General features: G+C 40.3%; 1 protein-coding gene across 2 annotated transcripts in view; it reads right to left on the bottom strand.

Annotated features, from left to right (window-relative positions):
- The window catches only part of LOC126190902 (exportin-6-B), a 348598-nt gene that overhangs the window by 321863 nt on the left and 731 nt on the right, over positions 1-26004 (bottom strand). The gene's annotated exons all lie outside the window — the stretch shown is intronic.

Consider the following 26004-nt stretch of genomic DNA (forward strand, 5'->3'; position numbering starts at 1 on the left):
TTGGTTATATAGTTGGAACTCAAAAGGTTAACCATAAAATACCATAGATCCCTCAAACAAAATGGTGTACCAACTGGTTGGAAAAAAGTGCAGTCATACCTCGCTACAATAAAGGTAGCACAAATGAGCAATAACACTATCATCCCATATCTTTGACATGTATCTGTCGTAGAATACTAGACAATATGAGTGCAAACATAATGAGATATCTCAAACTGGGGGGGGGGGGGGGGGGGGGGGGGAAATAAATAAATTCCATGAATCAGAACCCAACTTGCACTTCTCTAATAAGGCATATTGAAAGCAATGGACCAAAGCATCACATGGATGCAGTATTTCTTGATTTCTGAAAAGCATTTGAATCTGTGTCACACCTAAGCCTTTTATCGAAAATATGCCATATGTGGTACCAAGTGAAATTTGTGACTGGTTTGAAGATTTCTTAGAAGGGAAGAGACAGTCTATTATTTTGGGCGGAGAGCCATTGCCCTAGGGAAGTGTGTTCAGACCGTTGCTGTTAATTTTATATATTAATGACATGGTTGACATTATTAATAGTAATTTCAGACTGTTCGCAGGTAATGCAGTTATCTATAATGAAATACTATTGAAAACAGTTGCATAAATATTCAGTAAGATTTCAAAGTGGTAAAAAGATTGCTTTACTGGGAAATGATTGAAGTCATATGCAAACTATCCTCTGAAATTTTACTTACTGATGATGTCATCAAATACCTTGAAGGATTTTACTGACAGCGACAATGACCATGGTGGCCTAAGCTTGCATTTTATCTGGTGAAAGTTCATGGCAACATCTACATACACAGTCCCTCAAGCTACTTTTTGGTGTGTGATGTAAGGTACTTAGTTTATCACTGTCAACAATTGTCAATAGCCTTCTGTACAAGCTCAAATCTCTTTCTAATGTTGCCCTCATGGTCTTTTCAGGAAACATGCATAGGATGAAGCAATACATTGCTCGACTTTTCTTGGGACGTACGCTCTCAGAGTTGTAACAGAAAATCACACTGTCATTTGCAACACCTCTACTATAGTGTCTACTACTGGTAATGGGAGAGGATCTTCATGATACTTTAATGCTTTATAAATTAACCCATGATGAAATGCACTGTTTTTCTTCCAAACTTATTTATTCCATCCATCAGTCCTACCTAGTATGGCTCCCAGACGGACAAGCAAGTGTTTTGTAAACTCGCTCCTTAATGGCTGGGCTATACTTTCAGTGGATTCTTCCCATGAATCATAGTGTGGCATTCTCCTTTTCTACAACTAATTTTTTGTGGTCATCCTACCAAAAACATTCCCAGATGTTAATGGATATGACTGCTTCTAGTGATTGTTCAGCAATCATGTAATCATACAGTCACAGATATTTCTGCATATTTATGTGCAATACGTTATATTTCTTTACATCGAGGGGCAAAAGACAAAGAGAGCAAGTTGAGTTTCACACAACTGTCATTTGCAAAATACACCTGGATTCCTTCAAACGAGATTTTTGGTCACCAGAAAGGTCACCATATGTGGGCACAAAACATATTCCACAGTTCCACAACATCTTATTATCAGCAATATAGGCCTAAGGTTGTATGTATCTATTTAATGAACCTTCTTGAAAATGGGAATGCACCTTTTTCCAATCACCTGGAATGCTTGATTTCTTCAGTGACCTACGGTAGACGGCTGCTAGCAGAGGTGCAAGCTCTTTTGCACACTCTACATAGGATCCTATAACTATCCCCTCAGACTCGGATTTCTTTGCTCTGTTAAGTGGTTTTTGTTGATTTTCTATCCCCAGACATTTATTTTGACAGCAGTCTGTTTGATATTTGTGTGACTGTTTGAAAGGGGAACTTCAGCATAATACTCTTCTGCAAAACAATTTTGGAAATGTAAATTTAGCGTTTTGGCCTTCTCTCTGTTATTCTCTTTCAATGCAATTATGGCCACAGAGCGTCTAGGCAGACGGCTTTGATCTGTTTACTAATTGTACAAAGAATAAAATTTTTTAAGATTTCCTGTCAGGTCGTTAGACAGAATTTTAGTTCCGAGTTTGTTGAACACTTCACACAAGACTCTTGTAAGTATAATTTTGGCATTGCTCTGTTTTTGTTTGTTGATGAGGCTTTGGCTACATTTAAATCTGCAGTTAAGACCTTTTTGCTTTCAGAGCAGCTTTCTTACATGCTTGTCAAACCACGTCAAGGTTCTCCCTTCCCTCACAACTTCAGCTGGTCCACACCTGTGTAGGATGTACTGTACAATACTCTTGAACTTTGCCTGTTTATACTCAGCAGTTTCAGCCTAAGAGGTGAACATGTCATGTGACTGTTCATGTAATATGATTGGTTGGGTTGTTTGGGGGAAGAAACAAAACTGCGAGGTCATCGGTCTCATCGGATTATTGAAGGATGGGGAAGGAAGTCGTCCGTGCCCTTTCAAAGGAACCAGCCCGGCATTTGCCTGGAGCGATTTAGGGAAATCACGGAAAACCTAAATCAGGATGGCCAGACACGGGATCGAACCGTCGTCCTCCTGAATGCGAGTCCACTGTGCTAACCACTGCGCCACCTCGCTCGGTTCATGTAATATGAAATCGGAATATTAAGAAAACTACAATAGCTGTTATTTCAAGTGTATTTATTACATAACGGCCAATTTAATTATATATAAACATCCACATCATATGCCAAGGTGGCAGAAATGTGCTGATGTCATCATTTTTTTAAGTGCTTGATCATCCAATAAAATGTTCAAAGTACATGTTGGAATATGACAAGTACAATGATACAGTCCCTGAACTGTGCTTGGAATAAACAGAGCCAGGAGTACATGTTTCCACAGAACAACATGTAGCTCTTTCACCTATGTTTCACTCCTGCAAAGATTGCAATAAGGAGATTAGACTAATTACAGTAAGCACAGAGGCATTTATGCAATCATTCTTTCAACGCTCCTTATGTGGACGGACTGGAAAGAAGCCCTATTAAGTGATACAATGGAAAATACCATATGTCTGGCACTCTGAAGTAGTTTGTAGGGTACAGATGTAGAATGTAGAGTCAAACTGCAGATGTGTCAGGCCCAAGGTAACTAGCAAATCCATCTTTACTTGTCTTACTGACCCAGTTCAGTACTGTCTATACCTCCTGTACAATGCTGCCGTCCATACAACTTGATACCAGAATTTAACATGATATTCCAGGCTGACACATCCAGGCACAGCAAGCCATGCCTGTAGAGCACGATATATTATACTGACAGAACACAAACCACACTTACCACTGAACCTGCCTGTCTCTATGCAACCTGATCCACCAATCCAACATGATGAACTAGTTTGATCACGGATCAACTAATGAGACCTACCCAACAGTCATACCTTTCACCTTAACAACAAGATAAACAGAATACAATCTTCACAGAATCATATCATGCGAAATCCTTTCTGTCTTTAACTTTCCAACTATAGTACATTGCAGTTGCTTTATGGGTCACAGTATCTGATGTAACAAGCTCATGCAGAGGAAGAACAAATAAGACATGTTAGCCAAGTAAACAGATCTTTTCTCTACTAGGTGTGGTCAAGGAGATTGGATACGATTTGCAGAGGGAACAGTTGTCTTATTTCAGTAGAATCTACTCTTTGGAAATGATCACCTGAAGCCAGAAAAGGCCGACATATATTCAGTGAAAGAAAGGCGAAAGTTGATTTACAGCAGATTCACACTGAGCATCAACAGCACGATATGACATCCTATCAAACATTAATTTGTTCACACTAGACAGAACATCTGTAGCATGTCACACTGCACAGTCCAGAACAGGAAGTTGAAAGTGAATTTATGAGGCCGTCAGCTTTGGCTAATGACATATATGTTGCGCTACGTGACATTATGGTTGCACGGCACATGTGGAATGGATCATGTCAGAAGAAGGCGTTTTGTAGTTTGTGATGGCACTCTTTAGTGTTGTATGTAAATGCTCTGAAGTTGCTGTTGAGTGTTGTTAGTGACTGACTGGGCTGATGCAGTGTCATTTGTCAGGCATTATAATTCGATAGCTTCATGTGCAATGGATCACTTTGCATGATAGATCACAATGATGAGAAATGAGCCATTTTACATTTACATCAAAAATTAAATTTTACATATTGTTACATTATGAATATTTCTAAGGATTGCCGTCTCCCCCCTCTCTCTCTAAAAAGAAAATATATACATTGGTATTGTGAGTCGGTAAGTGTTGGCCACTACCTTTTTCATATTACACTAATAGAAAGTCTTCTATGGAATAGAAGGAGTTGCCAAGAAGAAACTTTCTGTTTGTTTTCAAATTTTACTCTGCTGTCTGTCAGACATTTTATTCCATTCAGTAAGTGACCAAATTTATTGTGCAGCACTATGGAACCCTTTGTGTGCTAAAGACCAACTTAATGTGAAGTGATGAATGCTATTTTTCCTTCTGTTTTTGCAGTTATGTGCATCATTGTTCCTTTTGAAATGTAGGGGAAGTCAGAATGCCCAAATCCTCAAACAGATGTCTACAAGATGATCATGAGTGGGCACTACACATTATTCTCACAGAACATTTTTTCGCAATGAAGACTTTCTTTCTTAAAGATGACTTACCTTTCAGAACATTATTCCATATGACATTACTGACAGAAAATATGCCAACTTACAGGTTTTTCTCTTTGCAAGATTTGCAAATGCGGCTGAACTAAGTTGTTTCATTAATTCCAAAATGTGCTTTTTCTAATTTAAATTCTTGTGAATATGGGCACCTGAGAATTTTGAAGTTTTCACCCTATTCATAGGTTCCTCAGAATGCATTACACTTATCATTGATGCAGTGTCCATAGACATGCAGAATTGAATATGCTGTGTCTTTTTAAAACTAAGAATGAGACCATTCACAGAAGATCAGTCAATGATACTTGTAAGAGTTTTGTTTACCATTTCTTATATTTCTATATGTATGCCTGGATTCATAAAGACATAAAAGTGTTGTCTGCAAAAAGAGCTAATTCTGCTTGTTGTATATTAGACAGAAGATCATTTACACAACAGAGGAACAATAGTGGACTTAAGACTGAACCTTGGGGAGCCTCACACGTGATTTCTCCCAGTCAGAATTATCTCCCCAGAGTATACTGGTTGAATTATTATAATTAAGTACACCTTTCTGCATTCTTTTGCTTATACATGACAATCCATTGGATGGCTATACCGTAAATTCCATAAAACTTCAATTTATCTATGAGAATATTGTGATCCACACAGTTAAATGCCATAGTTAGGATGTAGAAAATATCAACCAATGCTATGTTATTATTTTATGCTTGTAAAATCTGGTGAGTGTACATGTAAATGGCGTCCTCAATAGAACAACCCTTTTGAATCCCCAAACTGTGGTTTGTAGACAATATTATTGTTGCTAAGGTGAGATACTATTTTAGAATACACCACCACTTCAAAAATTTTACTTGTCTGCTTCGTATTGGAATTCTGTGTTTGAATCTTTGTTAGTGAGTTAGTGTAATGTCGGTGACTGAGTCCGATATATTTTCAGCTTTGCAGTTATTAGTTCGCCGTGTTGTTAACAGCTGGATACTTAATTTTTGCACTGCTTTTGTTCTTAGTTATGGATACTATGAAAAAAAATTCACTAGAAGATAGTCGCATACCAAAATAGGTGACAATATGGCGACAACAATAAAATTCTTTTATTTCTATGGTCTGGTGGCTGAGTATCTCGAGTGTCATGTTTACTAGGAATTTATGAAGTTAGCCAAAGATGCTGCACTTCAGGTCAAGGATGGATATATGTGACGTGGTTGGCATTACAATGTTTGACTATTTCCAAGAAGTCTAGGCCGGCTTTTCATGTTGTTGTTTTGTTAATTTATGAAGGTTTTTGTATCGTTTTTAGTGTGTGTGTTTTTTGCATGGTTGTGTTTTGGTTGTCCAAAATTGATGTTAATAGAACTTTTTAATGACTTTGTGGCTTGTGGATTTTGTTATTGCTACACAGTTGAAGTTTTAAATACTAGTGTTTTGAACTGTTGTGTTTTCTCAGTATTGTGGACTTCATTCTAGTTGTACAGGTCAAGTGAAGATACCAGATCTCTGAGTGAGTTGCGGTTTCGAGGACTTTATTTAAGCTATATATATCAAGTAAACTTTCTGATACCAGTTTGTTGCATGTTTATTAATGTGTTGGTATTGTAGAGTTGACTTCATTATCTAGGTTAACTGAGGTTGAACCAAGTTTGTGGATTTCGTGTAATATTGGCTTAGACTTACTGTATTTTTATGCAAGTTTTTGTTTGGCAATGAAATTTATGTTAGGAATATAATCTATTTTATTTGTCTCACCCCAAAACCCCAAATTACAGCAGTCGTCTCATTAGTTCCACACTCTTCTTTGGATTATTTTAATTATACTTGACATAATGGTATCATTTTCACAAGTCTGCACCTTGAAGGTGTGACGTCATGGTTGCCATATTGCATAAGAGAGTAAAAATGCAGTGTGTGTTATCTTGATGACATCATGGTTCAAAGCTGACGGTTGGTATCAGAATTACCACCAAGCAGATATGATTTCAGTTTGTGTTTGAAGTTAGTTTTAATATTCATTAAATGATTTATGCTTTTTTATTCCAGTCTCTGATCACAAATGAATTCTTTAGACGATGACTGGTTTCAGTCTGTAATGACAATCTTCAGATCTGAAGATGGTCATTACAGACTGAAAGATCTGAAGATTGTCATTACAGACTGAAACCGGTCATCGTCTAAAGAATTCATTTGTGATCAGAGACTGGAATAAAAAAGCATTTTACAGTATTGGATCACTGTTTGTACATATGATTATGTCGCAGTTGGTGTAAATGATTTATATCACTGGGTATGTGGTCAAACATTTTTATGGCGGAATAGCTCACTCCTTCTTTGTAACACTAAGGCTGACTGATGGATAGCATAAATCATTTCTCCTTCCAATATTTTGTTTATAAATGTTACTGTTACTGTCAAACTGTGACTTCTTGTTGACAACATACTTCGTAAGGGAGTAAGAGCGTTGTGAAGCAATTATCAGTATGCCCAACTGTTTAGAGGACTATCTATAAGAGACTCTAAAAAGGACACCACACATTATCTTTATGGATAGGGTCTATTAATTGTTGGCATTTCAAAAGTACAGGGAATGATGGTACCCCTTCCGGAAATGGCAGCAAGGGACAGAAAAGGACACCAGGTGCGCTCAGTGTGTATGCCTGGAGCTCTCATTCAACATGTTGAAGAGGCTGTTCAAGCAGTCATTGAAGGAAAAGGGTGCAACCAACTGGAGACTGTGACACAAATTGGAACAAATAATGCCTGTCTTATGGGCTCCAAGGTCATACTTGGGTCATTCCTGCAACTGGCAGGGAAGGTTGAGAAGACCAGCCTTGCACAAAGTTCAACGAAGTTCACAATTTGCAGCATTGTCTCCATAACTGATTGAGGCCCTTTGGTTTTGAGCTGAGTGGAAGGGCTGAACCAGATACTTTGAAGATTGGACTGAACCAGATACTTCGTTGATTTTGTGACAAGCCAGGCTGTGACTTCCTGGAATTGCTCCATAGGGTTGAAAAGTGTAGGGTCCCCCTAAATGGGTCAGCTGTGCACTACACATCAGGGTCTGCTACTCAGGTAGCTGACTGTGTGTGGGGTGCACACTAGGGATTTTTAGATTAGGTGACTCTCCATCCTATCCAGATAATGATACTTGTAGGAAACCCAGAAGTGTCAGAATACAATTGAAAGAAATCCCTTCCACATGTGGGAGTATTAAAATCCTAATGGTAAACTGTGGAAGCATTTGCAACAAAGTGCCACAGTTTGAAGCACTCATGAAAAGCTAGTACCAGGTAGGGAAAGCTGGTTGAAACCTGAAACTGATAGCAGTGAAACTTCTGGGGAAAATTTGTGTGTATATCAAAATATAGGAAAATGAGAAATGGAGGTGGTGTATTTGCTGAAGTAGACAAGAAACTCAAATCCACCTAGGTACAGATTGAAGCTGCATGTGAAATTGTTTGGGCAAGACTCAGTATTGGGGTGGGCATAAAATAATAATTAGAACCTTCTATCGCCCACCAGTCTAGTCTCATCTCCTGATGCAAACAAAAGCTTTAGAGAAAACATCAGATCACTTGTACAGAAGTTACCCCATCATACTGTACTCATTGGTGGAGACTTTAATCATCCAACAATTAATTGGGAAAATTACAGTTTTGTTAGTGGTTGGCTTAATAAAGACATTCTGTGAAACTTTATTTACTGGCTTAATATACACATTCTGTGAAACTTTGTTTACTACGTACCTTCTCTGAAAACTGCCTAGAACAGATAGTTAGGAACACTGCTCTTTCTGTTGTTGCTTAATAAGTTAACATCACCCTTGCCACTTTTGCAGACTTACCTACCTACAGGCACTACCCTGATGACCAACATCTACATGTACATTTACATAGGTACCCAGTAAATCACAATTAAGTGCCTGGCACAGAGTTCATTGAACCACCTTCACAATAACTCTTATATTATTCCAAACTCTAACAGCACATGGAAAAAAATAACACCTATATCTTTCCATACGAGCTCCAATTTCCCTTATTTTATTATAATGATTGTTTCTCCCTATTCAGGTCAGTGTCAACAAAATATTGTCACATGAGGAGGAGAAAGTTGGTGATTGAAATTTCATGAGAAGATTCCTCCGCAATGAATAACACTTTTGTTTTAATGATGTCCACCTCAAATCCTGTATCATGTCAGTGATACTCACTCTCCTATTTCACAATAATACAAAATGTGCTGCTGTTCTTTGAACTTTCTTGATGTACTCTGTTAATCACATCTGGTAATGATCCCAGACTGCGCAGTAGTACTCCAAAAGAGGATGGACAAATGTAGTGTAGGCAGTCTCTTTAGTAGATCTGTTACATTTTCTGTGTTCTGCCAAAAAAATACAGTTTCTGGTTTGCCTTCCCTACAACATTTTCTGCATGTTCTTACCAATTTAAGTTGTTTGTAACTGCAATTCCTAGGTATTTTGTTGAATTTACAGCCTTTAGGTTTGACAGAATGATCATGCAACCAAAGGAACAGATTCCTTTTAGCAATCATGTGGATGACCCACACTTTTCATTATCTAGAGTCAAACTGCCAATTTTCACACTGTACAGATATCTTTTCTAAATGTTTTTGCAATTTGTTTTGCTCTTCTGATGATTTTACTAGATGATAAATGACAGCATCATCCGCAAACAACCTACAACGGCTGCTCAGATTGTCTCCTAAATCATTTACATATACAAGGAACAGCAGAAGGCCTGTAACACTGCCTTGGTTGGTTGGGTGGTTGGTTGGTAGGTTTAAAGGCGGGAGAAGGGACCAAACTACGAGGTCACCGGTTCCTGGTTCCTAATAAAACAATGCCACAAGTGTTAGAATAAAATGGATGAAACATATAACACAAAACGGAAAGAAAGGAAAAGCCACAAGAACAAAGGGAAGGCAACAAACACTAAAAGGAACAAAAGAGGACAAAAAAAAAAACAACAGAGAGACGCTAGAAACAGAAGAGAGTAAAACATGAAAGCAGATTACAGTGGCTTGCCAACCACGAGAATAAAAAGGGAAAGCCAGCCACTCTGCAACACATTAAGCACTAGGGTGGAGGATACAGAGGGACAAAGAACATGCGCTAAAACCTACATAGAGTACAAAACCCACTCTCATGGATAAAACGTAAAACTAAAGCTGCTGTGGAGGCACTGTCGCCCAACACTGAAGGCCGGGTGCTGGGAAAGTCTGCTGCAGAGCAGCTAAAAGTGGGCAGTCCAGCAAGAGGTGGACGACTGTCATTTGGGAGCCACGGCGACACTAGGTGGGTCCTCGTGATGGGGTAGATAACTATGCGTTAGCCATGTATGGCCAATGCGGAGCTGGCAGAGGACAACTGATTCCCTGTGAGAGGCCTGCATGGAAGACTTGCGCACATTCATAGTCTCCTTAATGACACACAGTTTGTTGTGCGTGCTGTTATGCCATTCCGTCTCCCAAAGCCGTAAAATCCTGCAGTGTAAGACAGAACGCAGGTTAGCTTCGGAGACGCCTGTCTCCAGAAGCGGTTTCCGCGTCACCTGTTTGGCCAGCCTGTCGGCAAGTTCATTGCCGGGGATCCTGACATGTCCTGCGGTCCACACAAACACCACGGAATTGCGGGACTGTTCCAGGGCACAGATGGACTCCTGAATGGACGCTACCGCAGGGTGGCGAGGGTAGCACTGGTCAATAGCTTGTAGGCTGCTCAATGAGTCAATACACAGGAGATATGACTCGCCAGGGCATGAGCGGATGTACACAAGAGTACGAGATATGGCTGCCAGCTCTGCAGTGAAAACACTGCAGCCAACTGGCAAGTAGTGCTGCTAAATATGTCCTCCATGAACAGATGCGAAGCCTACGTGACCATCAGCCATTGAGCCGTCGGTGTAAACTGCTTCAGAGCCACAGAACACATCAAGAATCGAGAGGAAGTGACAGGGGAGAAAGGCAGGGTTAACGGAGTCCTTAGGACCATGCAATAGGTCCAGACAGAGCTGCAGCGGAGGCCTACACGATGGAGGCGTACGTGAATGGACCGCCAGTAGAGGTGGTAAAGGGAAGGACTCCAGTTCGGAGAGAAGGGATCCCATACGAACTGCAATCGTTAGCCCCGATCTGAGCCGCTGATGCGGGAGATGGACTGCTGCGGGCGGGAAAAAGAGATGGTAATTCGGATGCTCAGGAGAACTATGAATGTGTGCTGTATACCTGGCGAGCAGTTGCGCACATCTGATCTGCAGTGGAGGGACACCAGCCTCCACCAGTACGCTAATTGAACCCCACAGTGGTGCACGGGGTCGAGTAAATGCAATGCTGAAGGCACTGCCGAACCATAAACCACACTCCCATAGTCAATTCGGGGTTGGACAAGGGCTCTGTAGGGTTGCAGCAGCGTACAGCGATCTGCACTCCAATTGATGTTGCTCAGGCAATGGTGGGCATTGAGGTGCTGCCAGCACGTCTGCTTATGCTGACGAAGATGAGGGAGCCAAGTCAATCAAGCGTCGAAAACCAGTCCTAGGAACTGATATGCCTCCACTACAGTGAATGGATTGTCATTAAGGTAAAGTGTGGGTTCCGGAGGAACGGTACGACGCCAGCAGAAGTGCATGACACACGACTTTGTGGCTGAAAACTGGAAGCCGTGGGCTAGAGCCCATGACTGCGTCTTGTGGGTGGCTCCCTGGTGGCGCTGCTCAGCAACAACAGTACTGGAGCAGCAGTGCAAAATGCAGAAGTAGTCTGCATACAGCTGCTGCTAGACTGTTAACGGCCACTAAAAATAGAGAGACACTCAATACAGACCCCTGCACAGGACTCCATTCTCCTGGATATGGATGGAACTATGGGAGTCACCAGCTTGGACACGGAAAGTATGCAGCGACAGGAAGTTTTGGTTAAAAATCAGGAGTGGTCCTCGGAGACAATGTGGCAAGCATATGATGTCGCCAAGTTATGTCGTATGCTCTACGTAAATAAAAAAGACGGCAATCAGATGTTGCTGCCTGGAAAAGGTTGTTCAGATGGCAGACTCAACGGACACAAGATTATCAGTGGTAGAGCGACCCTGACGGAAGCCGCCCTGACATGGAGCCAGCAAGCCACGTGACTCCAGGACCCAACCTAACCGCCGACATACCGTACATTCCAGCAGCTTACAAAGAACGTTGGTGAGGCTGATGGGCCATTAGTTATCCACATCAAGCGGTTTTTACCGGGTTTGAGCACCAGAATGATAGTGCACTCCCACAATTGTGATGGATAGATGCCACGCATGAGATTTGGTTGAAGGTAACGAGAAGATGTCGCTTGTAGTCAGATGAGAGGTGTTTAATCATCTGGCTGTGACTGCGATCAGGCCCAGGAGCTGTGTCGGAGCAATGTGCAAGGGCACTGAGGAGCCCCCACTCTGTAAATGGGGCATTATAGGATTTACTGCAGTGTGTAGTGAATGAGAGGACTTTCCCTTCCAGCTGCCGTTTGAGTATGCAGAAGGCTGGGGGGGAGGGGGGGTAGTTCTCTGATGCAGTGGCTGGAGCAAAGTGCTCAGCAATCACATTTGCATTGGTACATAACTCACCATTTATGGTAACACCAGGGACAGCTGTTGGGGCCTGGTACCCAAAAAGATGTTTGATCTTTGCCCAGACTTGGGAATGTGAGGTGTGGCACCCAATGGTGGAGACGTATCTCCCCCAACACTCCTCCTTCCGTTGTTTGATGAGGTAGTGAACATGGGCAAGGAGCCGTTTAAAAGCTATGAGGTGCTCCAGGGAAGGGTGCCGCTGTAGCGCTCGGCGATGCTCCTTAATTGCTTCAGCAACTTCTGGCGACCACCAAGGGACTGCATTACGCCTCGGGCACCCTAAAGGCAAGGGATCGCGTTTTCTGCCACAGAAACAATTGTGCTAGTCACCTGCTCAACCATATCATTGATGTTACCATGTGGGGCAGATTCAATGGTGACAGCAGAAGTGAAAGTTCCCCAGTCTGCCTTGTTCGAAGCCCATCTGGCCAGGCATCCGTGTGCCTGATGCTGGGGCTGTGACAGGAAGATGGGGAAGTGGTCACTATCACACAGGTCGTCATGTGCTCTCCAGTGGATAGTTGGGAGAAGTCCTGGACTGCAAATTGATAATTCAATGGCCACACTGAAATGTGTGGTGGCCCTAGTATTTAAGAGGCAGAAGTCGAATTGCAATAGTAAAGTTTCGACATCTCTGCCTCGGCCAGTAAGCATGGTACCATCCCACAAGGGGTTATGGGCATTAAAATCCTCCAGAAGTAGGAAAGGTTTAGGGAGTTGATCAGTCAGTGCAGCTAATACATTCTGGGGTACTGCACCATCTGGAGGAAGATATACATTGCAGACAGTTATTTCCTGCATCGCCCTTATTCTGACAGTCACACCTTCAAGAGGGGTTTGAAGGGGCACAGGTTCACTACAGACCAAGTTTAGGACATAAACACAAACTCCACCTGACACTCGATTATAGTTGCTACGGTTCCTGTAATATCTCTTATAGACGTGGAGGGCAGGGGTCCGCAAAGCTGGGAACCAGGTTTCCTGGAGGACAATGCAGATAGCAGGTGTAAAGCTTAACAGTTGCTGCAGCTCAGCCAGGCGGTGGAAAAAATCGCTGCAATTCCGCTGGAGGATGACACTGTGAGACTGGGAAGGCATGGAACATTCAATGAGGCAGTTTATGCCTCAGAGTCACCTGCTGCCACTGACTTATTGCCTGAGCACTCTATATCCATTGTGTCTGATGGTCTGGCAAGATCTAGGTCCTCAGCGGACACCAAAATCTCCACCTCATCCTCAGACGCAGAGCTTGCAGGTAAACTTGGTGTAGGTACAAAGGCAATTTCCTTGGTCTTATGGGTTTTCTTTTTGGATTTCTCTCACGGCTCCTTGGCTTTCCCTGGCTGGGAGGAGTTCACTGGCTCAGTCTCTGGGACTGAGGATGAGCGTGAAGCCCTACGACCAGCTGCTTTTGGGCTCTTCAGCCACTGGCGGGTGTCGTCTTTCTCTCTAGCAGAAACCTGGGAAGGGAGTGACCCAAGGGACCCCTTCCTAGTGAGAGAAGCCGAAGAAGACTTACGCTTCTCTGGCTTAGAAATGGGAATGGACATCCCCGATGGTTGAGGGAGGGGGGGGGGGGGGGTTGCTCCCAAAGTAGGTGTTGCAGGAGCAACAGGGAGGGAAATGCTCCCCACCATCAAAGGGGCAGGTGTAGTCTTCCGGTTCTAAGAGGCGACCTGGGTTGGCAGAGCTGATGGTGCCAGACTGTTGTAGCGGCGGCATAAGACGATGTCATACGCACAGGATGCAGGCATTCTAATTTTCTCTTAGCCTCAGTGTAGGTCAATCGGTCCAGGGTCTTGTACTCCACGATTTTCCTTTTTTCTGGAGAATCCTGCAGTCAGGCGAGCAAGGCAAATGTTGCTCTCCACAGCTGACACAGAGGGGAGGTGGAGCACATGGAGTATTGGAATGGATGGGCACCCACAATCTCGGCATGTGACACTGGAAGTACAGCGGGAAGACATATGGCTGAACTTCCAGCACTTAAAGCACTGCGTCGGGGGAGGGATATAGGGCTTTACATCACACTGGCAGACCATTACCTTGACCTTCTCGGGCAATGTATCACCCTCAAAGGCCAAGATGAAGGCAGCGGTGGAAACCTGATTGTCCTTCAGACCCCGGTGGATACACTGGACGAAATGTACACCTCACCGCTCTAAATTGGCACGCAGCTCATTGTCGGACTGCAAAAGGTCTCTGTGAAATATGATACCCTGGACCACATTTAAGCTCTTATGGGGTGTGATGGTTACAGAAACATTCTCCAGCTTGTCACAAGCGAGTAAGTCATGTGACTGGGCAGAGGATGCTGTTTTGATCAAGACTGACCCAGATCTCATTTTGGACAAGCCCTCCTCCTCCCCAAACCTGTCCTCTAAACGCTCCACAAAAAACTGAGGCTTCATCGTCATGAAAGATTCCCCATCAGCTCTCGAACATACAAGGTACCGGGGCGAATAAGATCTGCTGCCATCCTTAGCCTGACGTACCTCCCATGGAGGGGCCAGGGAGGGGGAACAATTTGGGGTTGTACGACTGTGCGTTGAATTGAGCTTGTGATCGCATAGAGACTGCTGGTGTTTGACCACCAGCAAGAGATGATGGACTATGCTTCATCACGTGTCATCTGCCCTGATGCCACCCACTCCGACCAGGAGCCCTCCCCATGGGCACCTCCCAGCCGCAAAAAGGCCACCCGGTGGGATGGCCATTCCCAGGAGTCCCGATGCCCCAGGGGGATGGGCATCTACCCCTTGGCATACGTGAGCAATTAACGGCGCAGGCTTCAGCAGAGTGATCCCTGTGTGATCAGGGGGCTACAACCAACAGGGTACATGGCGCCCCACCACAACCGACTGGCTACCGTGCTGGATATCAGGTGCAAAGAAGTTCATGGTCATCGTTGACGCAGAAATCAACAATGCATATTGCATGGTGGAAAATGCACCCAGGAAGGTGTCCTCACCCAAGAGATGGAGAATGAGCAGGACTGCAATGCGACGATGAGAAAGTGGGATAAAGATCTCAACGCACGATGGACACAATGTACCTTGTAAGGCACCCTTCCCCAATTGGCTCACTCTTTGGGAAAATTTTGAAGAATGGAGGTCAAACCCTACAGGGGACCGTCACATAAAGGCTGAAATGTGTGGAACTCCTTTTAGTCACCTTGTATGACAGGCAGGAATACCTCGGTCCTATTTTAACCCCCGGACCTGCAGGGGGGGTAACACTGCCTTGGGGAATGTCAGAAATCACTTCTGTTTCACTCGATGACTTTCCATCAATTACTATGAATTGTGAGCTCTCTGACAGGAAATCATGAATCCAGTTACGTAAGAGACGATATTTCATAAGCACGCAATTTCATTACAAGCCTCTTGTGTGTTACAGTGTTAAAACCCTCCTGGAAATCTAGAAATATGGAATAAAATTGAAATCCCTTGTCAACAGCTCTGAACACTACATGTGTGCAAAGAAATAGTTGTGTTTCCCAAGGACAAGATTTCTAAATCCAGATTGACTGTGTCAATAGACCATTTTCTTTGAGGTAATTCATAATGTTCAAACACAATATATGTGCCAAATTCAGGCTGCGTATCAATGTTAATGATAAGGGCTTCTGGTATACAGTCAGGACCGGAGGACTTGCTTTTATTAAGTTGCTTCACTAATCCGAGGATATCTACTTCTAAGGTAATCATATTGGGGGGTGTTCTTGATTTGAATTCTGGAATATTTACTTCGTCTTCTTTGGTGAAGGAATTTTGGAAGGCTGTTTTCAGTAATTCTGCTTTGGCAGCACTATCGTCAATAGTATTTCCACCTATATCACGCAGAGAAGGCATTGATTGTGTCTTGCCACAAGCACACTTTGCATATGACCAGAATTTATAAGGATTTTCTGCCAGATTTTGAAACAACATTTTGTTGAGGAAACTGTTATAAGTATCTTTCATTGAAATCCGCACTAAACTTCAAGCTTCTGCACAAGATCGCCAAAATGGACTATGAAAACATCAATCATGTGACACCCAACATGTACTTTTCTCACATGACATACTGAAAGCTTGGGATCAAGGCAATCAGATTGATGCAGTATTTCTTGATTTCTGAAAGGCATTTGAATCAGTACGACACCTACACTTCTTGTCAAAAGTACGATCATATTGGGTATCAAGTGAAATTTGTGACTGGATTTAGGACTTCATGGTAGGGATGACACAGCATGTTATCTTGAATGGAGAATCCTTGTGAGATGTAGAAGAAACTTCAGATGTGGCCCAGAGAAGTGTGTTGGGACCCTTGTTGTTCAAGTTGTATGTTAATCACCCCGCAGACAATAGTAACATCAGGCTTTTTGCAGGTGATGCAGTTATCTATAATGAAATACTATCTGGAAGAAGCTGCAAAATGTTCTGTCAGGTGCTTTCAAAGTGGTGCTAAGATTGGCAACTTGCTCTAAATGTTCATAAATGTAAAATTGTCGAAAAAAAAAAGAAAAAAAAAAAAAAAAAAAAAACTCTTCTTTGACTATTATATCAATGAGTCACTATTGGAATTAGCCAACTCATACATACGCTTACCATCAGCCTCCAAAAGGCTAAAATCATGGCGCAGGGAACCACCAACAGTCCACCCATCAGCATTGACGGCATTCCTCTGCAGGTAGTTGATGATTTTATCTACTTGGGATCTACAATATGTAGCAACTTGTCTGTGGACACTGAGATTACCAACAGAAGTGCGAAAGCATTGGCTGTCATGGGTAGGTCAAAAAGCAGAGTATGGAAGAATGGACTACTCACATTAAAAACTAAATTGCAAGTATATAAAGCTTGTGTTATCAGCACCCTTTTGTATAGCTGTGAGACATGGACAACTCTTGCTAAACACGAATCCCGACTGAACAGCTTCCATCTCTGTTGTCTCCGTAGGATCCTTCAGATCTCTTGGAAGGATAGAGTACCAAATGCTGAAGTATTACGGCTCGCAAGCACAACCAGCATTCATAAACTCCTGAGCCGCTGACATCTAAGGTGGCTGGGACATGTCAGGCATATAGATCCTGAGTGAATAAAAAAAAAAAGTTCTGTGCGGAGAACTTCGAGAGGGTTTGAGGCCAGTAGGAAGACTGCACCTTCGCTTCAAGGATGTCTGCAAGAGAGATCTGATCAAGACCAGCAGTGAACCAGTCAGTGGGAAAATACAGCTGGTGACCATGTCAAGTGGATTCAAGCTGTGTGAATGGGGTTGAGCTTGCTGAGAATGAACGCATGCAAAATGACATCAAGATGAGGGCAAGACGGAAGGAGAGTGTGGCCTCTGGTGGAAGTCCTCAACATTTCAAGTGCCCAAACTGCAGTAAAGACTGCCACTCTCGAGTGGGACTTTCAGCCATAGCAGATGTTGCAGCGTCTGAACCAACTATGCTACACCATTGTCCTTCGACGATGGACATATGCCATTTTAAAACACTTAGTAGTGATATGAAATGGAATGATAACATATGCACAGTTGTTGGTGTAAAGCAGTTGGTAAGACTTTGGTTTATTGGTAGAATACTGGGAAAGTGCAATCAGTCTACAAGTGAGATCGCTTACTTATCACTGATGTGACCGATTCTAGAATATTGCTCAAGTGCGTAGGACCATACGAGGTGGGACAAACAGGGTATACCGAACGTATACAGTGAAGGTCAGCATGAATGGTCAAAGGTTTGTTTGATTCATGGGAGAGTGTCACAAAGATACTGAACTGGCAGACTCATGAATATATATGTAAACAAACCCGAGAAAGTCTATTAACAAAGTTTCAAAAACGGGCTTGAAAGGATTACTCTAGGGATATCTACAACATCCTAGTATTGCTCACACATGGATGGTGAGGATAAGTTTAGAATAATTACTGCATGCACAGAGGCATTCAAACAATTATTCTTCCCGTGCTCCACACATGAATGGAATGGATAGAAACCCTAATAACTGGTACAATGGAATGTACCATCTGTCATGCACCTCACGGTGGTGTGGATGTAGACACAGATATTACATGCTTGCTTCTGTGCAATAGTCACAGTTTTCCTGAATGACTAGATACCCTAGAATTCGATGTCGTAAGGCATGAGTGAATAAAAATAGGAAAAATAAATCTAGATTTTAACATTGTCATCTCTTTCAGGTTATCATCAGAATCAAAACGTAAGAATGGTTCAAATGGCTCTAAGCACTAAGGGACTTAACATCTGAGGTCATCAGTCCCCTAGACTTAGAACTACTTAAACCTAACTAACCTACAGACATCACACACATCCATGCCCGAGACAGGATTCGAACTTGCAATCGTAGCAGCAGCGCGGTTCTGGACTGAAGCGCCTAGAGCCACTCGGCCACAGCAGACGCCAAAACCTAAGAATTTTGAATATTATATTTCATTTATTGATTTACCCTTACACGTTATTTCTAATGGTGTGATCATATCTCACGCAATACTGAATTGTAAGTATTTCATTTTACTTAAATTCACTGTCAGTAACAGAACATCTGTAGAGAACCAATTACTAATTTTAAAGAAAATATTTGTAAATTTTCAAGTGTATAAAGTTACTTGATTAAGCTTGATTATAGTGTCTGTATAATGCTTGTAGAATTTATAAATGACTAAAGCTATATTAATAATGGCCGCTCTTAACAAATTTAATTGTTATATGCTGCCGAGAACTGAGAATAGGTGACATTAAGCACAAACATATCAAAAGAACATTAATTTGCTCAATAAAGTAAATAAACAGGAAACCCATATTCAGAACGCAGCACATATCCTCTCTCTTGTTTATTCCTAATCTTCTTGTTTCCTATCTAAATATCGGTACAACATAAGGAAACATATTTTTCTAATCAACAGAACTGACTATTTCACTGGTTAACCAATCTTCAAAAAACATTATCCAGGAAATCTATTTATGCACAGTGTAGGCCATTATCTTCGTTAAGTTACTGTGAAACCAAATTAATTTGAGTGAACTGAACTTACCAGTACTGGATGTAAGCTATGTCCCACAACATACTGTAATGATAATGTGGTGTGTGGCATCATATGAGCACACACTGAAAGGGAATATAAGACTGAGAATATTTATTTTGTGTCTAGATTATTTTTTGGAATGTAGTTTGTGGTGACAGACCAAACTGTAATGTAACTTGAGGTCTACATTATGTCATGGTTGTGAGTTGGTGATGCAACACTGAATGCTTCAGTTAATCCATTAATTTTTTTCTGACCCTTAAATGGCACAAAATGCATATACTATATTTATAGATTTATTTATTCCTATTCAAGAATTCATTTATGGTATAGAAGGAGTTCTCAAGGAGATATGGTTTCAAGTTACTTTTGAAGCTATTACTGCTGTCTGTCAGACATTTTATTTCATCTGGTAATTTGTCGAAAATTTTTATAGCAGCATATTTTACCCTTTTTGTGCCAAAGATAGGTTGAGTAAAGGATAGTGTAAGTATTTCTTTTTTCTGGTATTATAACCATGAATGTCACTGTTGTTTTTAAACTAGTCCACGTTGTTGAGAACAAATTTCATTAGTGAGTAAATATACTGTGAGGCTGTTGTAAAAATTCCCAATCTTTTAAAAAGATGACTACAAGATGTACGACTATGAACCCTACACATTATTCTAACCACTTACTTCTGAGCAGTGAATACTTTTTGTCTAAATGTTGAGTTACCCCAAAATATTATTCCGTATGAAATCAGAGAGTGAAAGTATGAAAGTATGTGAATTTTAAAAGTATGCAAAGTATGTTAGCTTACTAATTTCTATATCCTCAAAATTGGCAATTATTCTGAATGCGAAAGTTGCTGAACCTAGCCGCTTTAGAAAATCCAAAATATGAATTTTCCAATCAAGATTCTCATCTATGTGTACAACCAAAAACTTAATCTGCTCTACCCTGTCTACTAACTTCTGTTGATGTGTTATATTTATGAAAGAAACTGTACTTTTTGCAACAGAAAATTGGATGTAGTGTGTTTTTTCGAAGTTTAGAGCAAGCCCATTTGCAGAAAACCAATTAATGACTTTCCCAAAGACCTTATTTGTATCATTTTCAATTGGAGTTTCTTTTACCGGATTAATAATGATGCTTGTATCATCAGCAAACAGTGTCAGTTCAGCTTCCTGTTTCAGATAGGAAGGGAGGTCGTTCACATATATGAAGAACAGAAGGGGACCCATGATTGAACCCTGTGGAACATGTAATGTAATTTCACTCCAGTTACATGAAATGGCAAATTTCTTTAAATCACTTGACCCATATAAGGAAACTTTGTGCTTCCTGTTCTGTAGGTACGACTTAAACCACTCATATGCTACTCCATTTATACCATAGAACTGTAATTTCTGTAACATAATGTCATGGTTCACACAATCAAATGCTTTGGACAAGTCACAGAAAATTCCTATTGGTGACATTTTACTGTTTAAAGACTCTATTATGTGGACAGTGAAATTTTATATTGCTGTCTCAGTGGAACAGCAATTTTGAAATCCGAACTGTTCTTTACTAAGTATCCCATTACTGTTGCCATGGCTAATCACTCTTGAGTACATTACTTTCTCGAAGATTTTTTAAAATGCTGTAAGCAAGGATACTGGCCAATAATTATTGACATCTGTGTTGTCACCCTTTTTGTAGAGCGGCCTAACAATGGAATATTTTAACCTGTCTGGGAAAATAACTTGAGTCAGTGATGCATTACATATGTGACTCAAAACCTCAGCTGTAATTGCTCCACATTGTTTTAATATTTTATTAGAGATGTCATCTACTCCAACAGAACATTTATTTTTCAAAGATTTAATAATTTTACTTATTTCACAAGAGATTGTTAGGTGAAACTTTATCTGATTAATTTTTTTCAAAACAGACTTTTCCATGTACTGCCTGGCTTTTTCTTTTGAACTGTTCTCACCAATTTTTTCTCCTACACTTAAGAAATGGTTCTTAAATACATTAGCTACTTGTGTACTGTTGGTTAGGATCGTCTCGTTCTCCTTAATAGTAATACTACCTACCCCAGTAGTTACTTTTTCTGTCTCCCTTCTAACAACATTCCATACTGATTTTATTTTATTGCCAGAGTTGTTAATTTCTTCTCTAACATACATATTTCTTGATTTTGTTACAACTTTTCTCAGTACGTTACAATAATTTTTATGGTGCAAAACTACTCCTGGATCTTTACTAGTTCTTGCTGTCTCATAAAGCTTTCTTTTTCTTTTTGAAGACACTTTAATGCCTGTAGTAATCCATGGTTTCTTTGAAATGTGTGTGGTGTTACACTTAGTAATTTTCTTTGGGAAACAATGTTCAAAAAGTGCTATAAATTTATCAAGAAATATGTTACATTTATCATTTGGCCCATTATATACATCTCCCCAACTAACATTTCTTAAGCTCTCTTTGAAATGCTCTATAGATACTGCGTTGAGCGACCTTACACTTTTACTTAATGGTTTAGGAACTGTACACCCTGTTAGGTTTTGTAAGTTAATCAGTTGTGCATCATGGTCTGACAATCCATTTACCACAGGGAATGCATGAGTTCGTTTTATAACCTCTTTCTGTACGAATATATTATCTATTAGCGTACTACTGTCTTGAGCTATATGTGTAGGGAAATTGATCACTGATTCTAAGTTATATGTTGTTAATAACACTTCTAGTTCATTTTTTCTATCAGAATTACTTAGTAAGTTTACACTGAAATCACCACAGATTACTAACTACTTCTTTTTGTCTGACAGACAGCATAATAGGGAGTCAAACTTCTTTATGAACAGCTCCCAGTCTCCTAATGGGGACCTGTACACTGTTGCTAATATCAATATTACATTATCTAGCTGAAGTTCACATGCACAAACCTCAAAATGCTGATCAACACAAAATTTGCTTACTACTACATTTTTGCATTTATATCCTTGGTTTATGAAAATGGCAACTCCTCCTTTATCCAGTCTAGATCTACAAGTGTAATATGCTAAATTATACACACTTATACTGACACAATCCATGCCCACAGTTACATGGTGTTCAGACAGAGTATATCAATTTCATTCTTATTTTTGAGATCATCTAAACACACTAATAGCTCATCTAATTTATTTTTTATTCCTCTGATATTTTGATGAAGTAAGTTGATACTGCCCTTAGCTTTACCCCTATTTACTGTACATGAAGTTTCTTTTATTCTATTTATCTTGATTGTCATCTGTCTGGACTTTGGCTTTAACCTAAAAAAAAAAGACCTGCTGCCTGGACCCATTAACCACATGGATCACCCTTTGTGTGACTGTGGATCCCCTTACAGTTTCTGCTAATAGAGAAGCTAACTTATTTTTCACCATCCTATTCAAGTGCAGGCCATGTGTAGTGTATCCCCACCTACCAATAGCATTTACTGGAACAACACTTATGCGAGATTTTGCCAGTGTCTGGAACATCCTGTTCAGCTCAGTGTTAACACGCCTTACAGCAGTGTTTACCCAGTGCTGATCATGGCGCTGAAAGACCTCCACAAACCCCACATCTGTGTGCTCAGTTTCTGCTCCTATTTTATCCAGGTCACTCCTAATACTGTATCTTGGATTCATAACCAGGCCATTTCCTGCTCCCCCAACTATAATTAATAAATAATAAGCAGAATTTTTCTTTTCCTATTCTGGTTTGATCCCGACCTGTGTTTTTTTCTTTAAGCTAATATTCTGCTTCTACCTACTTTCAACTACATCTGAATGAGGCCCGTCCTCCACTTCAGAAAGCAAGCCAAACTGATTTAATAATTGAATTTATGGTGTTTTTTCAAGTGTTTCCCTATTTCGCTCTTTGCTTGCTACCTTTCCCCCTGTTCCCAGTCTCTTTTTCCTCCCTTAACCTACATAACTCCAAGTGCGCGTTTTCGAATTCAGCCTTAAGGGCACAAATTTTTACCTCCAGTTCAGTGATTTTTCTGTCCTTTCTACATAACCTACACTGCCAAGGAAGAGCCTCATTTTCTAGCCTCGTTTCCTTGCCGCTATATTCTCCCCAATGAAACCATAACTTACAGTCTACACAGAGCACCCCCTCTTTCAAATTTCTATGGCAACCACCACATTTGTCACACATGGTTTGATAGACAAACTTAACACAAAAGCAGAGAATAAGTTGGCACAAGACAACAGTAGTTTCGTAACCTGTAGCCTACTAATTCGTAAATAAACACTAATGTAAACAAACTTTGTGGGGAATGCTAATATGAAAAACACTAAGTTCTCCTGCATCTTTTGTAACTGCCACGAAAACAAAAAAAGAAATACATAAAAATTAAGAAGACTTGAAAAACACAAAATACATGAGTACAGCATGTGAACTTCAATTGTTAACAGATGATGCCACCATCCATCAATACCTATACCTTGAGTTATGCTATAGATCTCACTGCACCACAACCATGATTCTGGGTGGCAGAGCAGGGGTGGGGTAAAGTATGGGGGTACTATTTTCATAAAGAAATCTTGAACTGATAAACACATAGCCTGCTGCTGTTTAAAGTCTTGCAGAAGTTTTGGTGTACACTACTGCTGATTCTAGTTAGTTCACTCCAACAGATATTATATTACTATGTCATATAGCTCTACAAGGGCCCTATTCAAAAATTTGCACTTTCAGTATCCTTCATTTACATAAAAAAATGGGTAGGGTGATTAGATCTAAAAAGCATCATCACAGCTACAATATATGGAACTATGAGCCCTCCCTACACAACAATAAAGAATATGCCATAAACATGTGAGTGACAATAGTAGAATCAGATATAACAAAAAATTCTGCAGTGTTATGGATGAAGCAGTGTTGGTAGAACTCGTGCACCATTTTTCTGAAGTGTACAGACAGAAGTTTTCATAATTACAGTAGTGCTATAGTTTACAGTTTTTGTTTATAGAATGAGCTAATTGTAGACTATGTTACTGAATCACTTATTTTTGTTTGTTTATAAAGTATATACCAAGTGAGAGGGGCAGTGTTATAGAACTGGACTCACATTCAGCAAGACTTGGGTTTTAGCCCTGTTCTGTCCACTGTAACTTGGATTTGTCTTTGTTTCCCCATGTTATTAAGGTGATAGCTGGTATGACCTCATTGAAAACGGCACAGACAACTTCTGACTTCCACTCTTGCCTGGTTCTATTTCACACATTTGCATACATGCGTAAATATATTTTGTATGTATCTGGCATGTCTTATATTATTAAATCTATGTTAAACAGCTAATGGTTAAAGTTTTACTTACAGCAGTGATAGTGTAATGTACTGATGTTGGCAATAGTCTTTTGTGTTGACCATGAAGTAAATAATTAATGCTGTTCCTGCTCTATGGTTGACAGGCGCTTGTGTGTACCCTTTCCTCTCAGTAAATTATTTATCCTCATAAAGTGAACATTCCATAACAAAACTTCTGCATTAATATCAAGAGATTAACACCAATGTCACACAATTTCAGGCATTCAACAGTTGTTGCCAACCTCAGCACATTATGCCGCCGCAAGTTAAATTTAATCTGGTCAATAAACAAATAATTAAAACTTGTTCAAACACTTTGTGTTGGCTGCACATTATTTCAGCCATTAATATACACACTGATGCACACCTGTATATTTTTGTTATATCCACTCTGTTATTAACTATGGAATAATATTTTGGGGAGTCAACAGTAAAAATATTCAAATAGTTTTCAAATTACAGAAAAGAGCTATTCGTATAATAACCAAGAGTGGCAGTAGGGCTCACTGCCTTGAACATTTCCAAAAGCTGGAAATCCTACCTGTCCCCTGTGAATACATTTTTCAAAGTATTATGTATGTAAAAAAAAAAAAAAAAAAAAAAAAAAAATATTGACTTCTATGAAAAATTCTTTAGCACACAGCTATGAAACTAGGAACCAATATAATCTGCATCTAGAGAGGAAAAATAAAGTTAAAACTCAGAACAGCTTGTTGTACAATGCCGTTAAATTATATAATAAATTACCCCAAAATATAAAAGATATTGACACAATTGGGCAGTTCAAAACAAAACTAAATTTTTTTTTTATTAAATAAAAGTTATTACGCAGTAATGGACTATCTGAATTAAAACAGGTAGTGTAATTAAAGTAGCCTGCATTGTAATACATGAGGAAGTAATTATAATATGAAATCCAGAATTGTACAGTACTATAAGTAAATTACATAAGGATATAAAACTAATGTAAGATACCTAAAAAATGTGTGTAAATACTAATTTTATGTGTATAAATTGTAGGTATATTGGATTGTATATGATTTTGCTGACAAAATCCACACAATGTAAATTGTTACATGGATTAATTAATTAATTTAAAAAAACGCTCTGACTTTGGTGTAAATATTATGAGAATGATTTTGAGGTGTCATACCAATGAGGCATTACATCCTTACTTATTCCATGTTAATTACTCCCACTTAGCACAAAGACCTGCAGCGTTACAGGTTATCATGACACTGCCATCTCCTCTGCAAACCACTCATTTTTGACATTGCTTAATCTACAACTGTTATAGAAAGGGGATTTTTCTATCATTCTTGATACGTGTCCAAGAAAGGCTAAATGTTTCTTATGACACCTTAACTGGTACTCTAGTTACTGTTACCA

This window comes from Schistocerca cancellata, chromosome 1, assembly GCF_023864275.1.
Source record: "Schistocerca cancellata isolate TAMUIC-IGC-003103 chromosome 1, iqSchCanc2.1, whole genome shotgun sequence".
In the NCBI taxonomy this organism is placed as follows: Eukaryota; Metazoa; Arthropoda; class Insecta; order Orthoptera; family Acrididae; genus Schistocerca; species Schistocerca cancellata.